Raw genomic sequence first — 14646 nt, 5'->3', positions numbered from 1 at the left:
GGCAGTCTAGTGGGATCAGGCCCTTACACCATAGAATCTGACACAACCTCTAAGGAAGGAGACCACTACTAATCCTGCTGCTCTCCTCCCCACAACTTGCCTAGTTCACAAGACAGGAGGAAAGAGAGAGAAACAAAAGTAAGATAAATAGCCAGACAACCTTGGCACCACCATCTGGCCCTAGGAGTTAAAAAAAGTGATAACAATAACATCAACCCCTGACCTAAACTACTTGTGTTATCTGTAAATCCCAGGCACTGTATGAAAAAAAAAGCATTGTAAAACTTTTTGTTCTGTTAGTTGATGCATGTAGGCCCCAGTCACGTTTCCCACGCTTGCTCGATTTATCACGATCCTTTCACGTGGACCCCTTAAAGTTGTAAGCCTTTAAAAAGGCCAAGTATTTTTTTTTCAGGGAGCTCGGCTCTTAAGACGCGAGTCTGCCGACGCTCCCCACTGAATAAAATACCTCTTCCTTCTGAAATCCGGTGTCTGAGAAGCTTTGTTTGCGGCTCGTCCTGCTGCATTTCTTGGTTCCCTGATCGGGAAGCGAGGTGATTAACGGATGGTCGAGGCAGCCCCTTAGGCGGCTTATGCCTGCCCTGTAGAGCAGCCCTGCGGGGGACTCTGGCCAGATTGAGCGATGCGGATCCTGAGAGCGCTCCCGGGTAGGCATTTGCCCTGGTGGAACGCCTGGTCAGAGCAGTGCACAGCAGGCCCCCGTGGAGGATCAACACAGTGGCTGAACACCGGGAAGGAACTGGCACTTTAAGTCCGGACAGCTGAAACTTGGTAAGACTGGTCTTTGGAACTTGCCCACTCTATTTGAGTGGAACGTGGCCTGATCACCCACGGCGTGCCTGTACTGGCACTTTGGTTTTTGTTTTTGACTTGAATTAATTGCTTGATACTTTGGTTTTGGTTTTTGACTTGACTTGAATTAATTGCTTGATACTTTGGTTTTTGTTTTGATTTTGACTTGAATTGCTTGATAAACAGGCCTGCGTTTATTGGCACTTCGGTTTTGATTCTGATTTTGACTTGGCTTAAATTGCTTGACGAACAGGTGTGCCTTTAACAACACTGGTTTTAGTTTTGATTTTGATTTAGTGTAAATTAGACGAGTGAGTGACCTTTTAACCTTTCCTTCCTGTATTGTGAATGTTGTTTTGTGTCGAGAGAAAAATAGGTCAGACACAAAGTAAGCCCACTCCGCTAGTTACTGTGTTAAAACATTTCAAAAAGAAAAATTTCAAAAAAATAAAAGGAAAGTCATCCAATCATCAAAACTTACTCTATTAAAATGCATGTTACAGAACCTTAAGAAAAGTTTTGCAGGAGATTATGGAGTTAAGTTAACCCCTTAGAGGTTAAGATCTCTATGTGAATTAGAACTGCCCTCTTTTGGTGTTGGATGGTCCGTCGAAGGAACTATAGACAAGAAACAACTGGCCATGTATTTAAGGTGGTGACAGGGCTCGGAGGACAGCCAGTGTACCTAGATCAAATTCCTTTATATTGACTCATGGTTAAATATAATATAGACAAAACCAGCAAAAATTTAGTCCTATTTAACAGCTTATTGCAAAAAAAAACAAAAGTAAAAGTAAGAGCAGCTTCGCCGGCAGACACAGAGTTAAAAAGGGAGTCCCAGAAACAGCAAGAGAAACCAGTTTTGCAGGAGCCGCCAGAGATCATAGAAATTCTTTCTCCATATGTCCCAGCCTATCCCGCTTTACCGAGGCCAACAGCCCCCTCAGAAACGAGATTCAGGAGCTAACACACCCCAGGTCTCACCTCGAAGGGGAGAATCGGAACCTGGAGAGGCCAAAGAAGGAAGTCAAGATAGTCAAGTGGGCCTTCTCAGATCTGGTCTTGCTTGAGCTATGCAAATGCCTCTCAGGGAGATGAGGACCTGTCTATTACAATGACCAGGCCCACATCTGGGGGAGCAACAGACTTTTATCTATCAGCCCTTTTCAACCACTGATCTACTAAACTGGAAACACCCTGAATCCACCACCTTGCTCTCGGCAGCTAGAGCCCTGTCGAGCCTGACTGTGTAGAGGTGTTGGATTCAAGTTTACTCTAGCAGATCTGACCTCCGGGACCAGCCTTGGGCATCAGTAGACTAGGAGCTATACGTGGACGGGAACAGCTTCATCGACCCGCAAGGAGAGAGATGTGCAGAGTATGCGGTGGTAACCCTGCACACTGTCATTAGGCTGAGCTCATTGCTTTAATTCAGGCCTTAGAACTCAGTGAAGGTAAGACTGTAAACATTTACACTGATTCTCGGTATGCCTGTTTAGCCCTCCAAGTGCATGGAAAATTATATAAAGAAAAGAGCTTGGTAAACTCTAGGAAAAAGGGAAAAAAAGACCCAGAGAATGCAACTCAGCTTCAGCGTTTGCAGAGGTACTGAGAAGCACTTCTGCAGAGGCTAAGAGTTAGTAGAAAAAAGCAAGTAATATGAAAAAAGATTTCAGAAATGCTTCAAGGAGCTGACAAAAACCTAAGTCAGTTTTATAAGAGACTCTATAAAGCATTCTGGCTTTACACCCCATTTAACCCTGAGGCTGCTGAAAATCAGTATATAGTGAATACTTCATTTGTAAAGCAAGCCCATAGTAACATCAAGCAGAAGCTGCAGACATGAACACCACCTAGTCTAGAAAAGTGGCCACCAAGGTGTATGTTAACTGTAACCAAGGAACAAAACTGGGAAAGACGGGAAAAGAGAAAAAGACAGACTAAGAGTAAGTGTAAAAAAAGAGAAATTAGCAATGTGAGAGGACGTGGACGGTGGACACGGATGTAGATATGAAAGAAGTCAAGTTAGGCAAAGATTCAAGAGCCGGGTAAGGCAAGAGAGAGATTATCGTGCGAGATGCAAAAAGAAAGAACACTAGAAGGGTAAATGTTCAAAAAGGCAATAAAGGAAATGGCCAAGGCCACAAGACAAAGAGGCCATTGGCCAAGGGCTGCCACACCTTGGGGGAACCAAATACTGATCTGACAGGAGCTGAAGAATGTAAAGACTAGGACAGACTACATACCTTCTCATTAGGCTCCCAGGAGCCCATGGTCACATTAGAAGTTAAAAACAGCAAGATTCTGCCGTATCTGAATTCCAATGTCTCACTGAAGGCTAAGCCACTAGATAGAGTTACAAAGGGCTGGGGGTGGGATGGGGGCAGGGGGGCAGCGGGGGCCGAGAAGAACCCCTCCTCTAAGAAACTTAAACAGTAAAAAGAGCCATACCTTGTGAAAACTTGCTTATAGACTTTATAGAACTGCCCCATGCTGGAGACTATCGGTACATGCTAGTGCTTGTTTGCTCATTTAAGATAAAATCAGGTTTTTGCCTATGGTCCTACTCTGAGTCAGGTGCACCCCCACCAAACAAATTATGTATTTGCCCTATAAGATTTTGTTCGGTTGGCCACCCCCAAATCATAGGTCAAATTAAAGGTGACCTCCAGAAACTAAAGAAATTAACCTTGAGAAAGCAAATGCAGGCTTTAAAAATAGCCATACAAAGTGTTCATAATTAAATAAATGAAAATGCCTATAAGCCTGACACCCCCTTAAATCTAGTGACTCTGTTTAAAGTAAACTCTAATTTTTCTAGGACCCATGTAGGATGGGCCCTATACTGTAACCTCGTCCACTCCCACTGCTGTTAAAGTTGCAGGTGTTGTGTCTTGGATCCATCACAGTCAGCTAACACCGGCAGCTCAGGACAAGCGGACCAGCCAGCAGGACGCAGATCATCCAACCCAGCTGATCCTGAGACGAGACCAAGCTGCTGCTGAGGAGACAGCCCTGCTATGGTCACTCCGGAGGCTGACCAGTCTACGCGCGGCTGAAGCTTGAGGAGACAACAAGCCCTGTTCTAGTCACACACCAACAGCTGACTAGTCTATGCACGGCTGAAGCTTGAGGACTCATCAAGCAAGTAAATGTAGTTAAAAATCTTAAGACTCATAGTTTTCCTGTAATACTGTTTTCCTATTGTTCTGTCGCTGTATTCAACCTTTTTCCCAGGTAAGGACCTCTTTTGTCCTTGCTGTACATTGTTTTGTTGTTGTTACCCCCCATAACCATGCTAGAAGAAACACCCATATAAGGTGTCCCCACTGTACACATACTACTTAGGAAACCCAGACCCGTCCAGCCCAGCAACAATTCCGAGTCTTACAGTCATTCTTTAAACATATAAACCAGAAGTTACCAGAACCTCTTCCTTTAGCAAAAATAGAAAAAGCCTATTTGCTCAGTTGGCTGAAAACATTGCTGGCAGTCTGGATGTTTCTTCGTGTTATGTTTATAAAAAGGCTAACATAAGACACCAGTGGCCTTGAGAAGCAAGAGAGTTAATGCGTCAAGATAATTTTACTTTAACTAACTCTTTCCCCAAACAGATGCCCCAAGTTCAAGCATCTGGCTCTTAAAAACTTCTGTTATTAAAAAATACTGTGTTACTTGCTAAGAAAAAGCTTTTAAGACCCAGGGACAAAACTAACCTGCTTAGGACATGACAAAGTTGATACAGGTGACTGTACAAGTTTAACACAGATGTGATCCTAGGTCTTCATTTAGAAAATAGTTTCCAGCTATAAAAATTTAAAACCCTCATTATAAGTATATTACGGGTAATAGAAAGTTGCTTGCTGCTCCCCTGTGTATTACACTTGTTCCTTCAAATGATAAAAGGTTTTGTAGCTACCATGGTTCATCAGAAAACTTCAGCACAAGTGTATTACATAAAGCACTATCGCTCTGTCTCCCAAAGAGACTCAGAAAGTAAAACTAAAAGTGAGAACTCCCACTAATTAGTGAAAATTCTCAAAGTGGGGGTTAAGGAAGGAGACCACTACTACTCCTGCTGCCCTCCTCCTCCCACCTTGCCTAGTTCATAAGACAGGAGGAAACAGAGAAAGAAACAAAAGTATGATAAATAGCCAGACAACCCTGGCACCACCACCCGGCCCTAGGAGTTAAAAAAAGTAATAATAATAACATCAATCCCTAACCTAAACTACTTATCTGTAAATCCCAGACACTGTATGAGAAAAAAAAAAGCATTGTAAAACTTTTTGTTCTGTTAGTTGACGCATGTAGGCCACCCAGTCACATTTCCCACGCTTGCTCGATTTATCACGACCCTTTCACGTGGACCCCTTAAAGTTGTAAGCCTTTAAAAAGGCCAAGTATTTCTTTTTCGGGGAGCTCGGCTCTTAAGACGCGAGTCTGCCGACGCTCCTGGCCAAATAAAAAACTTCTTCCTTCTTTAATCCAGTGTCTGAGGAGTTTTGTCTGCGGCTCGTCCTGCTACACCTCCAGGTAGCTAGTGTCAGAATCAGAATCGAATTCAATTATAGAATGCGCAGCCAATGTCCCCTGGAGAATCCCTTGGTGTGTGAGGAACTTACCCCCCAGGGCCCCTCACCCCTGCTTCTGGTCACAGAAATGTTATATGTTGAGTGTGGGTTTTTTTTTTTTTTTTTTTTTTTTTTTTGGCCTCTTGCACTATCCCTGCTCCCCAGAAAGCCTCTGCCAAGCCAACCCTGAAGTGTAGGTCAGGGCTAACAACAATGATAGAGCTAAGTAGAGACCCTGAGGGAGGCAGAGGAAAGGGGCTTGTCTGGGTGTGCTCCCCTTGGTTCAACCTGCCTACGGTGTTAGATTTAAAACCAGTGGAAAGGAAGGGCGAGGAGCTGTAGTCTCTGAGGAAAACATCTAAGAAGACTCTCCTCAAAATGTTGGGTTCCCTAAAACCTTCTAAGGGCAAGGTCTGTGATGGGAGCGGCTGCCTGCTTCCATGTCATTGAAGGCACTGTCAAAGTGTATTGCCAATTAAGTTTCCAAAATGGTGACAGGTGTTTCTGAGGCTGAAGTGGTCCCAGGCCTAGGGGAGGAGGGCCACTGGGTCAACCCTTTAAGGAGGTCATCAGTGTCATTCAACAAGTGATCTTAAAATTCTGATCTCCCCAAATTTATTCATGAATTTTCACAATTAGTGAAACATCTCCCTTTAAAATGTTCATGTGGGCGGGGGTGGTGGCTCATGCCTGTAATCCTAACACTTTGGGAGGCCGAGGTGGGTGGATCACCTGAGGTCAGGGGTTGGAGACCAGCCTGGCCAACATGACAAAATCCCGTCTCTACTAAAAATACAAAAATTAGTCGGGTGTGGTGGCACATGCCTATAATCCCACCTACCTGGGAGGCTAAGGCACAAAAATTGCTTGAGCCTAGAGGCAGAAGTTGCAGTGAGCTGAGATCATGCCACTGCACTCCAGCCTGGGTAACAGAGCGAGACTCTGTATCAAAAAAAAAAAAAAAAAGTTCGTGTTACCTGATGAGTACAATAAATTAACGTAATAGCGTACTTCATCAGCTTAGAATTGTGGGAGTTTTAGATTTGGAGGGGAGCTTTAGCTATCTGTTAACTTAATAATTCCTGATCTTTTCATCATCATGTCCCTCATATTTTGAAATATTTTTGTCTAATGAACATGATTTTTAAAAAACAACTTTTTGCCTTTTTTATTAATCAGATCTATATGGCTGCCAACTAGAAATTCTGATCAGCAGGAAATAGGCAGTGTTACTGCACCAAGTGACTCCTGCCAGAAGCTAACAGAAAAACAAATCAACAGAAAAACTTGGGTTACGGAGTGATGGTGTGAAGCCCTGCCACCTTCGGATATGTGATTCCTGTTAACCCTTACTACCGAGAATGTTCTTGAGTACTGCCTCTGAGGACGGAAGTGTTCAAGAAGGCCCGACTGGAAACAGTCAGCCAGGCTAACCCTTTTATTTTCTGTACAAGGAAACAGCCCCAGAGAAGGTAAGTGATGGAATCAGAACCAGGACACAGGTAAATACCTAAGATAGCCTCATGTTTGGGCTTTGCCCTTTTACTAGCATTCCTTAGCAGAAAACAGGTCAGTGAGGACCCTGACTATGCTATGGGGCCTGATCTTATAGGGTAGAGACCATTGCGTATTTGCGTTTTTCTCCCCACGGGACCTAGCACACCGCCTTACCCATGGTAAGTGCTTGTTACATCCTCCCTGAGTGAGTGGGTTGCGAGGGAGTAGGCTGAGAGGGTGGTAGCTTGTTGCAGGACAGCGAACAGAGTCCTGGGTGAAGATACTTTCTTGGGGATCCTGGACAGCTAGTGGGCAGCCTAGGGGGAAAGAGCAACTGCAGAGAGGGAGCAAGAAAAGAGGGTGCAGGGCACCCAACCAAAGCTGCCTACCTCAATTTTCCCAGTTTGGAGCTGGCTAACTCGGAAGGGTTCTCTTAGGCCTCAATGTGGCAGCCCTTTGTGTTCCTCTGTCTTGGATTTGGGGTAGGGTTTCTCAGTGTTCAATGAACAAGTCCGGTCCTGTCACTCCTTTGCTAGAAGTCTTCTGTGGATACCTGTTACCCTCAGGGGAATCCAAACATGGCTGGCAATGCTATTGATGATCTGTCCCTACCAGCTTCTCTAACATGTTCCCTCTTTATACGTGTGCGTGTGTGTGTGTGTGTGTGTGTGTGAGACACAGTCTCACTCTGTTGCCCAGGCTGGAAAACAGTGGTACAACCATGGCTCACTGCAACCTCGACATGTCCAGCTTCAAGGGATCCTCCCACCTCAGACTCATGAGTAGCTGAGACTACAGAGGTGTGCCACCGCACCCAACTAATTTTTGTATTTGTTTTTGTTTTGGTAGATACGGGGCTTTGCCATGTTGCCCAAGCAACATGTTGCTCGAACTCTTGGGGTCAAGCAATCTGCCCACTTTGGCCTCTTAAAGTGCTGGGATTACAGTCATGAGCCACTCTTTATCTCTTATCTCTTTATCTCTTAACCTTTCCCCTTTGTAATCCCCATTCCAACCTTCTTGTGATTCCCCTCCTTCCCTCTGAGCCTTTGGTTGTACAAGTTCCTTCTACCTGGAACTCCCTTTCCCTTCTCTGTTCCTTCTACCTGGCTAATTCCTTCTTTCTCCTGGAAGCCTTCTCTGACGTCATATTTACCCCTTCCTGCAAATTGGTTAGGCATCCTTCCGGTTTCCCACAGTACAGTAGTATTGATGATACCGTTACAGGAGGAATTGACCACTCAGCCTCCAGTTCTGGCTTACCCGTTCCCTTCTATCAGAGAGACACAGTAACAAAGGAGGTCCATGTTGCTATCCTTCAGCAACTAAGCAGGAATCATTTAAAAATAGCGTGAGTCCGGGAAAGCTGCCAGGACCTGGGGGAACTTTGATCCAGCCTCTCTATCTGATAGAATTGGGGTGCGAAATCAATTCTCCCACCACACCGTATTTATACAGTAGTCCTCAGTGGATGCCTGAAACCATGGAGAGCACAGATTCCTACATATAGCGTGATTTTTTGATCTGGGAACTGAGATGGCTGCTAAGTGAGTAATGGGTGGATAGTGCAGACAGCGTGGATACTCTGGACAAAGGGATGGTTCATGTCCCAGGTGGGAAGGAGTGAGATGGCACGAGATGTCATTATGCTACTCATAATGGCATACAATTTAAAACTTATGAATTGTTTATTTTTGGAATTTTAATTTAATTTTTTTTACTTAAGTTGACTTTGGGTAACTGAAACTGTGGAAAGTGAAAGTACTGTTAAGGCTGAACTACTCTATAGGGAATTGTGTTTTATGTGGGATTGTTAACTTTGGCACTGAGACAAAATTAGTTTATATTCCAAATTCTCCTTGAATAGCTCTTAAATTATTCATAAAGTTTTGTATTGCAACCCTAAATCAATTTCTCTATCTCTTAATACTCAGTGTTTCTCTGTGCTTCCCAGTTAATTGTCTTCCTTAAGATTGAGACCAAGTCATAAGTATGTTCTTGCCTGGTCACCTGATAATGTATTTTACTTCTTTGTCAGTGATTGGGAAATTCTTAAAATCATTTCCACATCATTACATACCCCTCTCCCTGCCCCGCAGTTTCAAGCTTGATTGTCTGTTGCATTGCACGGTATATGGTTGAATTCATGAAGACTCATAGCAGTACTCCCATGGGATTGTTTTCACCCTGTTATTTCCCACAGTGGGATGACGTGGAAGGTGGAGTGGGATCTGTGAGGTGAAAAAGGAAGCAGAGGGGCAGAGAGGAGAGCACATTCTAGTGCTGGAGGCATGAAAGTGCTTATGACTCAGAGACCATCAAAAACTTGTGTGGTTAGAATAGAAACAATGTTGGGAGGATGAGCAGGGTGGGCTGTTAGGGATCTCGTAGGCCACTTAACTGAATCTGTTGGAGACACAGTTTCTTCCTCTATTGTAATGGGGATAGTAGCTGCCTCCAGGACTGTTCTGAAAATGAAAAAAGGCAATGCCATGAAAGCATGAAGTCCAGGCTTGACACAGAGATGCCAAATGAATGCATTTTCTTTTCTACTTTCCTTCTTAGAGTTTGGACTTTTATGTTATAAGCAGGGGTGATGTTCAAAATATTTAACCACCAGTACAACCCAGGTACCACCCAGTCAAAGTAGATGTGGGTCATAAACAATCCGCCTTGGAGTGTAGGTGGGGGCTGCTGCCAATTGCTCCTGCCTGGCAGCAATAAGGAGCCATCAGAGATGACACATTTGAGTGCCATCAGATGTATTAGAAAAACAGCTCTGAGTGTTCCAGCTCTTTTAGAATTTTTTTTTTTTTTTTTTTTTTTTAACAGACAGGGTCTGCCTCTGTCACCCGGGCTGGAGGGCAGTGGTGCAATCCACAATCACAGCTCACTATAATCTCAACCTCCTGGCCTCAGGCGATCCTCCAGCCTGGCCCTCCCAAAGTGCTGGGATTACAGGCGTGAGCTGCCACACCCTCTTTTAGAATTTGGTTAGCAGGTTTTCTGCCTTTTACCAGAAAAGTTTTCATGAAAAAAAGAAAAAGAGCTCTGGCTACAGAGCAGGGGGTTGATACTGGCATGGGAAGCACTCGCAGGGAGGGGCCTGTTTGAAGGCTAGAAATTACCTAAGGACCCTGACGAAGAACATCTGGCACTTAGTGCATTCAGTCTGAAAAGTGTGACGTTCCCAACTCATCTATTAATAGCTGAGAGAATTATTTTTGGGGATCAAGTGCCCTCAACTGGAATGAAGTTCTGAAGCAGAAAAATCCCTCCAGGCACGCTGGCTCACACCTGCAATCCCAGCACTTTGGAGGCCAAGGTAGGCAGATCTCTAGAACCCAGGAGTTAGAGACCAGCAACATGGTGAAACTGCGTCTCTCCAAAAAGTACAAAAATTAGCCGGGTGTGGTGGCGCATGCCTGTAGCTACTCAGGAGGCTGAGGTGGGAGGATCACTCGAGCCCAGGAGGCTGAAGCTGCAGTGAGCAGAGATTGCAAAAATCTAGCGGCCCCGGGAAATGGTAGGCCCTTGATATTGTCTAGGATTTTCTCCACATCTAGTCTGTAATAATCTACCTCACACCCAAAGAAGCTAATTTTGCTTCTACTTGTGGATTTATTGTTATGTGGCTGGCCTCATGCTCCCCGAAAGAAACCTAAGCAGGCCGGGTGCAGTGGCTCATGCCTGTAAACACTCTGGGAGGCCGAGGCAGGCGGATCACGAGGTCAGGAGATCGAGACCATCCTGGCTAACACGGTGAAACCCTGTCTCTACTAAAAAATACCAAAAAAAATTAGTTGGGCTTGATGGCGGGTATCTGTAGTCCCAGCTACTTGGGAGGCTGAGGCAGGAGAATGGCGTGAACCTGGGAGGTGGAGCTTGCAGTGAGCCAAGTTTGCGCCACTGCACTCCAGCCTGGGCAACAGAGCGAGATGGTTTATGAGTTACCTCTTTTGAGCTCATTCAATCTTGGGGTGTTGGGTATCATTAGATGCATTTTATTATTGTGGAAACTGAGGCTTTAGTTATTGACTGATTTCTCAACAAGCAGTGGGAGGTTTCTAGCCTATGTCCATCTTGTTCCAAAGTCTGTGCTCTTTTCTCTGCCTCTCTGCGAATGTGGAATCGTTCTCCTCTTTAGTTTAAGCTTCCAGGACATTTACATTTCCTACTCACTCCTCCAGCCACCCAACCCATGTTCAAGAAAAACAACTTGTAAGGTATGTTTTTATTTTACAAAAACAAAAAAAGTGACATGCAATACCCATCTTCTAACAAACTATTAATGCTTGGAATACAAAGTAAAAAGGAAATCCGATCAGTCCTGATGAGACAAAAATTCTATTTCACAAAGCTGAAAAAATCTATTACAAAGTTTCTGTTGTATAAATATAGTCAGTCTTATCTTTAATGTAGTCAGACAAAAAGAAGTTTTGTTGGCATTAAAAACAAAAACAAAAACCCTGCTTTTGAATACACCACAATCTTCATTTGTATTCTCAGCCAAGTACAGGTGATGACTACAGGATGAGAGTTACTGTGTGTTCCAGGACTCAAGGTAACCAAATGAGATTTAAACATTTTATCACACTCCCTCTACCAACAACAGCTTGGACAGACCACTACAGCCCTGGGTCAAGGACTAAAGACTTTGTTCATAGAAAATTGAGCATGTAGGCTGGGCACGGTGGCTCACACCTGTAATCCCAGCACTTTGGGAGGCCGAGGTGGGTAGATCACTCGAGCCCAGGAGTTTGAGACCAGCCTGGCCAACATGGTGAAACCCTATCTCTACTAAAAACACAAAAATTAGCTAGGCGTGGTGGCGCATGCTTGTAATCCCAGCTACTGGGGAGGCTGAAGCAGAAGGATTGCTTGAACCCAGGACCGGGAGGCTGCAATGAGCCAAGATCATGGCACTGCATGCCAGCCTGGGCGACAAGGCAAGACTCTGTCTCAAAAAAAAAAAAATTGAAAAGAAAATTGAACATGTGTTCGCTCTCAAATGGGTGCACAACTCTGTGAGTAGGCCAAAACCACTGAATGGTATGTTTTGAAGGTGAATTGTATAATATGTGAATTATATCTCAACAAAGCTGTTAAAAATATATGACACATCTAACTTGCTAGGGGAGCAACAGGTGACCCCGGCAGCGTAACTCAGGAGTTCCTGACAGGTCACAGGGCAGACCTGCAGAAGTCAGCACGGTAAGGGTAGTAAAAAGTAGCTCCTTAAAGTATTATGGCTAAAATCAGTGGAGTCAGAATAAAGAAGTCAAAAACATATGTACTTTTTCCTACTGTTTCCAGAATAGTCTAAAGGCTGTCTGTGGCCTTTGTCACAAAAGAAAGCTATTCAGTGAGATGGCAGGTGCCCGGGTATTGCTGAGGCTACAGAAGATTTTAGGCCGGAACTCAGGAGTTGCATATCTGCATCCACACTGGGGGAAGTTCCAACATGGACACAGGTTCTGAGAGCTTGACTCCTACAAAAGGAGGGAGAATGTGGCTACCCAAAGAAAAACTGGATTTATTAAACCAGAGGGACTCCCTGCCATCATCAACACTGTTGATGGCCAGGGACCACAGCATGGCTCTAGTTCTCATTGACTCTTACAAAGCCATCACCAGGGCAGCAGTGGCTGATCAGATGAGCATTTTGTGGCAGACCAGTCACTTGCAAATGCCATCCCCTTTCTGTATCTACCATCTGTCACCAAATGGTTACTGGAGAAAGGACACAGGCACAAATCATGGGCAACTGGGGCTTGACCAAGGGAAGGTCACCCTCGCCTGATAGTGATGCAGGCAGAATTGCCAGTAGAAGAAAGAAGGTAATTTTATTTTATTTTATTTTATGAGACAGAATCTCGCTCTGTCACCCAGGCTGGAGTGCAGGGGTGCAATCTTGGCTCATGGCAAGCTCCACCTCCTGGGTTCACGCCATTCTCCTGCCTCAGCCTCCCGAGTAGCTGGGACTACAGGTGCCCACCACCACGCCCGGCTAATATTTATGTATTTTTAGTAGAGACGAGGTTTCACCATGTTAGTCAGGATGGTCTCAATCTCCTGACCTCATGATCCGCCCTCCTCGGCCTCCCAAAATGCTGGGATTACAGGCATGAGCCACTGCGCCGGGCCCCAAGAAGAAGGTAATTTAAAGTCTTGCTTTGGTTTTACCCGTTCTAGGTACTTAAAAGTTCATTGATAATAGTTGGTGTAAAATTGGGGAAAACAGGCATAGAAGACACCCACTCTACTCACCTTTCAGAAGGGATGTTGCCAGAAATTGGACCAGAAGTCTCTTTAGTTTTTTATCACACAAAGCAATTGAGAATGAAAAAAAAAAAAAGAGAGAGAAAGATAGGGGCTTAAAAGTGAGAAGTATCCCAGCTTGGTGAACACCTTGTTTATTTTTTAATCTTTTAGAGATAGGGTCTCACTATGTTGCCCAGGCTGGTCTTGAACTCCTGAGCTCAAGCGACCATCCTGCCTTGGGATTACAGGTATGAGCCACCATGCTGGGCCCGGTGAACATCTTGTTAAACTCTCCTAGCCTTCCTTCCTTGAAGACTGGTTTGATTCTGCTGCTGGGGTATGGGCCTGGGATTCAGTTTCTTTTGTGGCCAGTCTAGACATTGATTCTGTGCCTGAGCAGATGGTAAGCTTAGAAGCAGATATCACGGCCACCGCAGGCCCATGCCATTGTGGGCTGGATCCCCTAAAGTGCCCCATTAAAATCTTGGCCTCCCTGTGCTCTTTTCAAATAAGAGACCCCTATTCCATAATATGGCCCAAACTGCTAGGATGGGGGCACTCAAGGATGGGGAATCTTCCTCACTGACAGGGGTTTGCCATCTCTGTGGGTAAACCCAATTGAGGATAAGGCTGGAACATCTGGGTTTGGGGCTTACCTGGTTCTTTTCAGTGTCATAGAGTGATAGTGGGAGGTTTAAAAAAAATAGGGAGATGTATCCACAGGGCTTTGGGCATTTTCTTCATGAACTTTTTCCTTTGGCTTCAGTGAGAATATCTATCATTTACTTAAGAGAAAAGAATGAGTTACCCGGTTTAAAAAACAAATAAAAGGCTGAGTGCAGTGGCTTATGCCTGTAATCCCAGTACTTTGAGAGGCTGATGCAGACAGATCACTTGAGCCCAGGAGTTGGAGACCAGCCTGAGCAACATGGTGAAACCCGGTCTCTACAAAAAAAATACAAAAATTAGTGAGCCTGGTGGTGCACACTTGTAGTCCTAGCTACTTGGGAGGTTGAGGTGGGAGGATAGCTTGAGCCCAAGAGATTGAGGCTGCAGTGAACAGTGATTATGCCACTGTTGCAGCCTAGGTGACAGAGCGAGACCCTGTCTCAAAAACAAAACCATTCCTTGTTGCCTCTCTTTGTGCTTTTCAAGCCTTTTCTTACCCAGGCCTTACTCACCTTGCCCTCAGACTACCCATTTCACTCCCTTTGAGCTGGTTATCCACGGGAAATGGATCCAGGCTGCTATGAAGATTGTCCACCAGGGAACCCCGACACCCTCCTCACCCAGCCTCTCTCCTAAAGAGATCATGAGCTGAGGGCATGCGAGGAAAGCTCCCAGCTGTTTCTGCACTTAAGTTAGAGGACAGAGGAAATAGTTTCTATACTTAAGAAGAGAGAAATATCTTCATTCCAGAGCTGTAAGAATTATGAGCAGACAAAGCTATGGCTCTGGCGGATGGGCCATTTTGGGAAACAAGATACAAGCAAGGGCA

At 44.9% G+C, this 14646-nt stretch overlaps 1 long non-coding RNA gene across 1 annotated transcript; it reads left to right on the top strand.

Moving 5' to 3' along the window:
• The first annotated feature begins 349 nt into the window (after positions 1–349).
• Positions 350–7600, top strand: LOC116269196. Its single transcript, XR_004176648.1, has 3 exons — positions 350–792; positions 3692–3961; positions 6567–7600. It is a non-coding gene; the product is annotated as an uncharacterized LOC116269196 (long non-coding RNA).
• The last annotated feature ends 7046 nt before the right edge of the window (positions 7601–14646 follow it).

The sequence above is a fragment of the Papio anubis genome, chromosome 1 (assembly GCF_008728515.1).
Source record: "Papio anubis isolate 15944 chromosome 1, Panubis1.0, whole genome shotgun sequence".
Lineage (NCBI taxonomy): Eukaryota > Metazoa > Chordata > Mammalia > Primates > Cercopithecidae > Papio > Papio anubis.
The sequence above is the reverse complement of the archived record's forward strand: the minus strand, read 5'-3'. Positions and strand labels throughout refer to the sequence as shown.